Source organism: Canis aureus, chromosome 9 (genome assembly GCF_053574225.1).
Source record: "Canis aureus isolate CA01 chromosome 9, VMU_Caureus_v.1.0, whole genome shotgun sequence".
NCBI classification, from domain to species: Eukaryota; Metazoa; Chordata; class Mammalia; order Carnivora; family Canidae; genus Canis; species Canis aureus.
This window is the reverse complement of record NC_135619.1, coordinates 7,679,693-7,686,410: the sequence shown is the minus strand read 5'-3', so window position 1 is coordinate 7,686,410 and position 6,718 is coordinate 7,679,693. Positions and strand designations below refer to the sequence as shown.

Below are 6,718 nucleotides of genomic sequence, written 5' to 3'. Positions count from 1 at the left end.
AGACGCAGCAACTGCAAGTTTTTTAAGGCAAACCCTCAAGAGACTTCTGGTCCCTAGGTGACAGAAGGCCACCAATGGGGTCAGAGCTGTTGTAGGAGACAAAAAGACATCTTTTGATTACTGGATGACAATGAATTGCCAACAATGGCTCCTAGAAACAGGGATACAACCTGGATCCCACCATTCCATCCCAGAGAGGGGATACACTCCTGTGCTAGGAAACATAAGCAGTCCTCCCACCACCCTTGATCTGACTTTCAGATGTTCCTCTAATCCTTGGCCAATGGAACCCACAAAATATCCAGCACTTCTTTTTTAAGATTTTATCTATTTATTCATGAGAGACACAGAGAAAGAGAGGCAGAGACACAAGCAGAGGAAGAAGCAGGCTTCATGCAGGGAGCCTGATGTGAGATTCAATCCCAGAACTCCAGGATCACGACCTGAGCCAAAGGCAGACATTCAACTGCTGAGCTACCCAGGCATCCCAATATCCAGCACTTTTGAGGTCTCTTGCATTATAGAATATGGCTGAGAGTAATACTTGGGAACCCAATATGCAATCATGGCCCATCTATTAGAGTTGAGGGCTACATGCCAAGTGACAAATGAAGTACTCATCCATGTCCATCTCACAGTAGGTCATTTGAGTTCTTGACCTCACCCTGTGGTCAACTCTTTGGTCTCTGAACTCTTTGGTCTCTTGGAATGTATATATGGCACTTAGAAGTGGACAGAACTTTCATAATGATACCCTGATTTATGAAATAAGGTTCATTTTGGTAAGAAAGGCTAAAAGGAAGCCTGTATAGCTGCCTCCCCACCTCTAGCCAGAATGATAAATCAGAAACATTACAACATCCCAGATGAAATGGCATAGTGTAATGGCACTCTTTTTGCTTGTTTGTTTTGAGAGAGAGAGAGACCATGTGAGCCAGTGGAAGTGGTACAGGAGAGAGAGGGAGAGAGAGAGAATCTTAAGCAGGCTCCATGCTCACTCTGATCTCACAACCCAAAGATCATGACTTAAGCTGAAATCAAGAGTGCTTAACCGACTGAGCCACCCAGGTGTCCCTGTGGTGACACTCTTAAAGACTTAAAGGATGGAGGAGATAGTATCCTGGAAAGCCAGATATACCATGGCACATGGCAATGGACTCCCATAAACTTCAAGTGGTAGCCCCACTGCTGCTGCTATTTTGCATATGTCATATCTTTGCTAGAATAGTTTAACACAGACTCTAGCATTTTACATGTGACCTTGGATCAGGCAAATGTGTTCTCTCAGTCCACATCAGGAAGAAGGATTGCAACAGTCCACACTCACCTGAGGAGGAAAGTGGTCTGCATTCACTATCTTGCCTCAGGATTATGTTAACTCTTCAGTTCTCTCAGGATACCCCAAAGGGGCCTTTATGTCTGGACATTGCACGGAACATCAAACAAGCCCACTATACTAAAGGCATAGAGCACTAAGAGGAGCAGAGCTTGGTAGGCCTCTTTGGATTTGGGAGATAGCATATAAACACTTGGGAATACTGCTCTGGCTCATTTACTGGGTGTCTCAGAGAGCTGATGACAGTGTTGAGAGAAAGTATCCCAAAGCCAGAGAGGAATCTGCTGCAGGTTCAGGCCCAAAGAATCCCAACTGACCCATGGGTGTTATAAGCTTTCCTGATAGATAAGAGTGAGCATTTATGAAGTGACTGACAAGGCCTGACTGGTGAATTACAGCCCAGCCCTCTAAGCCTCCCTGTCGTGAAGCTGCACCTTCTGAAGCAGAGAGTTATTTACCATATGACAAGTAACCCCTGGAAAGCTATTGGGCCCTAATAGTCACAGAGTATCTTATCTTGGGACGTGAGTGACTGCGATCAGACCAACTGAATTAAAAACCCTGGTTCCCAGGCATTAACTGGAGGATTAGTCCACCAGGACTGAGGACATAGTAAGGGCTCCACTAGTTACGGCTGCCAGCTGTCACGTCAAGCTTGTCTCGATAGTGCAAATCCCTAGGCAACAGTGAACTTACCTCACTGGCAGGGGTAACTCACCCTTATTACTATACAAAAATGGAGTCGTTGCCACATAGTAAGAGCAGGAAGGAGGAGGAGGCACTCCTTGAGGCTTCTATGCCTGGTGATAACTTAAACACGTAGCTGTAACCACCCTACCCTGAAGAAAAGGACAGTAAGCTCAGAGATAAAGGTCTGGGTTACCCTACTGGTTAAACAATTTAAACCAACAGAAGACTTGCCAACAAGTGGAGCAGAAGGGGGGTGGCGGATAGGTGGCCAAGGAGGAAGACAACTACCAATGATGACCCTAGGACAAGCTGCAACCAGAGGGACTGTGGCCTGTCCTTACAAAGTGATTACCATTCACATCAGTAGACTTTGTGAGGCGTCTGTGTGGCTTAGTAGGTTAAGCGTGCCTGACTCGGTTTCTGCTTAGATTGTGATCTCACAGTCCTGGAATGGAGCCTGGCCTCGGACTTCCTGCTTGGTAGGGAGTCTGCTTCTCCCTCTCCCTCTGCTCGCAGGCTCTCTCTCCCTAAAATAAATATATTTTTTTAAAGAATCTATGAATTTATTTATTTATTCATGAGAGACATGGAGAGACAAAGGCAGAGACATAGGCAGAGGGAGAAACAGGCTCCATGCAAGGAGCCTGATGTGGCACTCAATCCTGGGAATCCAGGATCACAACCTGGGCCGAAGGCAGGCGCTCAACTGCTGAGCCACCCAGGTGTCCCAAAAAGCACTTTCACTGTTTTTGTTTGTTTGTTTGTTTGTTTGTTTTTTAAAGATTTTATTTATTTATTCATGAGAGACACACAGAGAGAGACTCCATGCAGGGAGCATGTGGGACTCGATGTCGATGTGGGACTGCATGTGGGACTCAATCCCGGGTCTTCAGGATCACACCCTGGGCCAAAGGCGGCGCTAAACCACTGAACCACCCGGGCTGCCCCTGTTTGTTTGTTTGTTTGTTTGTTTGTTTATTTGTTTAAGATTTTATTTGTTTATTTGAAAGAGAATGAGCATGAAGTAGACTCGCCACTGAGCGGGGAGCCCCATGCAGGGCTTGATCCCAGGACCCTGGGATCATGACCTGAGTTGAAAGCAGACAACTTAACCAACTGTGCCACCCAGGCACCCCTCCCTAAAATAAATAAATAAAACCTTAAAAAAAAAAGTCTTTCAAATGGGTAGACTTTAAGTAAACCTCTATAAGGCAAGGGGGCTTCAGACAATCAGGTGACGGCCTTACAAGCAAAGACAGGTTGCCTGACATAGAAGGATTCTTAAGACATAGAAAACCTGCCCATTTCCAGATGGCTGCCCTAAGGAATTCAGATTCAAGACTGCAACATCAACTCTTATCTGAATTTTGAGCCTCCTGATGTGACCTACAGATTTCAAACTTGCCAGTTCCTATGGTGGTGTAAGCCTGTTCCTTATATCTCTTATAGAGGGCACCGGGGTGGTACAGTCAGTTAAGCAACTGACTCTTGGTCTCCCCTCAAGTCATGATTTCAGAGTCATGATCTGAGTAGTGGGGTTGAGCCCCGTGTCCAGGTCCCCACTAAGTCCAGAGTCTGCTTGGGATTCTCTGTTTCCCTCTCTCTCTCTCTCTCTCTGCCCCTCCTGTTCACTCTCCCCTCTCTCTCTCTCTCTCTAAAATAAATAAATAAAAATTTTAAAATAACAATAATAATATCTCTTATAGATAGATTGTTGTGCCCAAGATTGCAAATCCGAGAAACCACCAAGGAGCCGACACCGATGCAAGGACAAGAGGGTTTATTTGCAAGCTCAAGCTTGGGTCCAAGTACACCCGACACAGCGGAGCAGGGACTTGGACCCCGAAGTGGGTTACAGCTCGGTTTTCTATAGGCTGGTCTAGGGGATTTTCAGAAGGGATGGAGGAATTTCTCAAGTTCTGTTTACATTTTGATATGGGGCTTTCAAGGGCATTGAGCTCTGTTCTCATTCTAATATGGGACTTTCTACCACAGGTGTGGGCTCTGTTGTCTTTCTGATACGGGATTACCTGCCAAGGACATTGAGGACATTCTGCAGTTTTTCCCATAAAGTTCAGCTCTTATTCACAGGGGCCTAAGATGGCTGTACTTGTGCTAATGCTAAACTTTAGGTGAGATGGCCTTAATTTTTCTCGGCCTCCACATTTCCCCCTCTCAGAGGAACCTAAAGAAGGACCCAATCATGGGTCCAGGTTGGTCTCAGAGTGAGGCAGTGGGAATGATTAGATCATGATTCAAACCAACCTTGTTGCTGTTCTCGCTCCTGTTTGCGTCTAGCCAAACCTTTTCTGACTTTTGCCATAGATTCCCGGACTATTCCTGAGTGGTCAGTAAAGAAGCAACACTCCTCATTTGGGGCAACACATAACCCCCCCCCCCCCTTGCTTGCAAAAGCCTCTCTACAGTTAAGATGCTCCCATCTTTTTAACCCTTAAAAGACTTTAAAAGCAAGGCTGAATTGGGTGCACATTTTTATTTTTATTTTTTTTATTTTTTTTAACAGAGTATTTATTCAAGTTGTTTACTGTATAATTTCTCATGTGCCATTTTGGAAGTTCTTTATTGTAAAGACTATTCTTTTGTCTGATGACAAACAGCAGCCACACTGTCAGTGATTATTCCGGACCTCCACGTTGGATAAATTCAATTTCTTCTTGAGACACAGGTTTCCTTCTGTATTTCTGAGGTAATGTTTTTATTATTTCTGCAGTATCTGGTGGACCATGATGCATCAGCAAATCTGGTGATTTACTTCCCTTAGAATGCTGTGAAATTGAAGAAGAATGAGACGGTAGTCCTGCTGATCTCAAAACTTCTGATACATTAGGTTTAGGATTGTCTCTTCTGTCAGGGAACTTTATTAATGGTGTATGTGGCTTGACTACCTGAACGACCCTGCTGGCGGACACCATCTTGCTGCCCATCATGACCCGGGTGCACATTTTTAAATGGCTAACAGGGAAGCAACATTAGTGGGGTAAGTGAGAATGGCACAGTCTTAGCTTTGGGGATTGTCCTTGTCTGGTTGGCCTTTCCATTCTGGAACAAAGTCCTTGAGAACAGCGTGTGAGTCAGCTGGCTGGACGTGGGTGTAGTGGACCCAGGGAGTAATCCCGTCGACCTTGAGAGAGGTGGGAGTGGTCAGGCTCATGATGTAGGGTCCCTTCCAGTGAGATTGAAGTGTCTGGTGTTGGTATCTCCGCATGTACACCCAGTCACCCGGCCAATACAGATGGGGGCCCAGGGGTGGCCCAGTCTTGTAGAGGGCCCTCAGCTTAGGCCACACCTGCTCATGGGTTCATTGTAACATTTGGAGGGAGAAAAGGAGTTGGTGATCAAATTCAGCAAGCACCTCGGGTTTTAAATTGGGGATAATAGGTGGAGGAAAACCAAACATGGCCTCGTAGGGAGTCAGTCCCATCTTATATGGGGAGTTCCTCACCCTATATAGGGCGAAGGGGAGGAGAGTCACCCAGTCCCCGCCAGTCTCCAGGGCTAATTTAGTTAAGGTCTCCTTTAATGTTCTGTTCATCCTCTCTACCTGTCCTGAGCTTTGGGCCCTATATGCACAATGTAATTTCCAATCTGCCCCAAGTAGTAGTGCCACTCCCCGTGCTACCTTAGAGACGAGTCCTGGTCCATTGTCTGATCCAATTCTAACAGGAAAACCATACCTCGTTAAGATGTGGTCATGGTCTGTGCTGTTTCATGTTTGGTGGGAAATGCCTCTGTTCATCCTGGCGGACAGTTTGTGGCTGTGGGATCCTTAAGACGGTTTCCTTCCATGCATCCGTCAACCATCTTTATCCATCCTTTAATTTGTACCCAAGGTAGCTCACCTCTGCTCTGCAGATCTAGGCTTTTTTAGCTGAGGCCCGGTATCCTAGAGCCGCTGTGGTTTGGAGCAAGTCCCTGGTGCTTCGTAGGCATGTGTCCTGGTCCTCCACCGCCAACAGGATATCAAATGAGCGTGCTCGGAACAGAACTCCCCCAAGTCTTCGTGTAAGGCCTCATCGAAGATGGTCGGTGAATTTTTGAATCCTTGTGGTAGTCGAGTCCAGGTGAGCTGGCCAATGATGCCTTTCTCAGGGTCCATCCATTCAAAGGTGACGAGGTCTTGGCTCTTGGGTGCTAAAGGCAGGCTGAAAAAGGCATCTTTTAAATAGAAGAGGTGTATGGGTTTGGGACCGTAGGGTGCATATCCTCTACTCGCCGGTTGACTTCCCTTAAGTCCTGGGGTGGCCTGTAATCATTACAGTGCGGTTTCTGAACCGGCAGCAAGGGAGTGTTCCATGCCAATTGGCAAGGCCTCAATATGCCCGAGTCCAGTAGTCGCCGTATGTGGGGTGTGATTCCCCTACGCGCTACGAGAGGCATGGGGTATTGGCGGACCCTGACAGGGTCTGCCCCCGGCTTTAGTTCTAGGTATATGGCCGGTCGGTGCCGGGCCAGCCCAATTCCCCCAGTTTCTGCCCACACTTGGGGAAATTCCTGCAGCCAATGGTCAGTGTCAGTCATTGGGGCTGAGGGCATTTGGTGGAGACGATATTCGTCTTCTAAACTCAGGAGAAGCACCTGAATAGGGTGCCCCTCCTTGTTTAGGATTTTTGCCCCTTCGGGGTGGAAGCAAATTTGTGCCCCCATCTTGGTGAGCAAATCCCGACCTAACAA

General features: G+C 46.8%; 1 pseudogene; it reads right to left on the bottom strand.

Annotated features, from left to right (window-relative positions):
* Window positions 1–4,554: 4,554 nt before the first annotated feature.
* Window positions 4,555–6,311, bottom strand: LOC144320371 (alpha-ketoglutarate dehydrogenase component 4 pseudogene; annotated as a pseudogene).
* Between the last annotated feature and the right edge of the window lie 407 nt (window positions 6,312–6,718).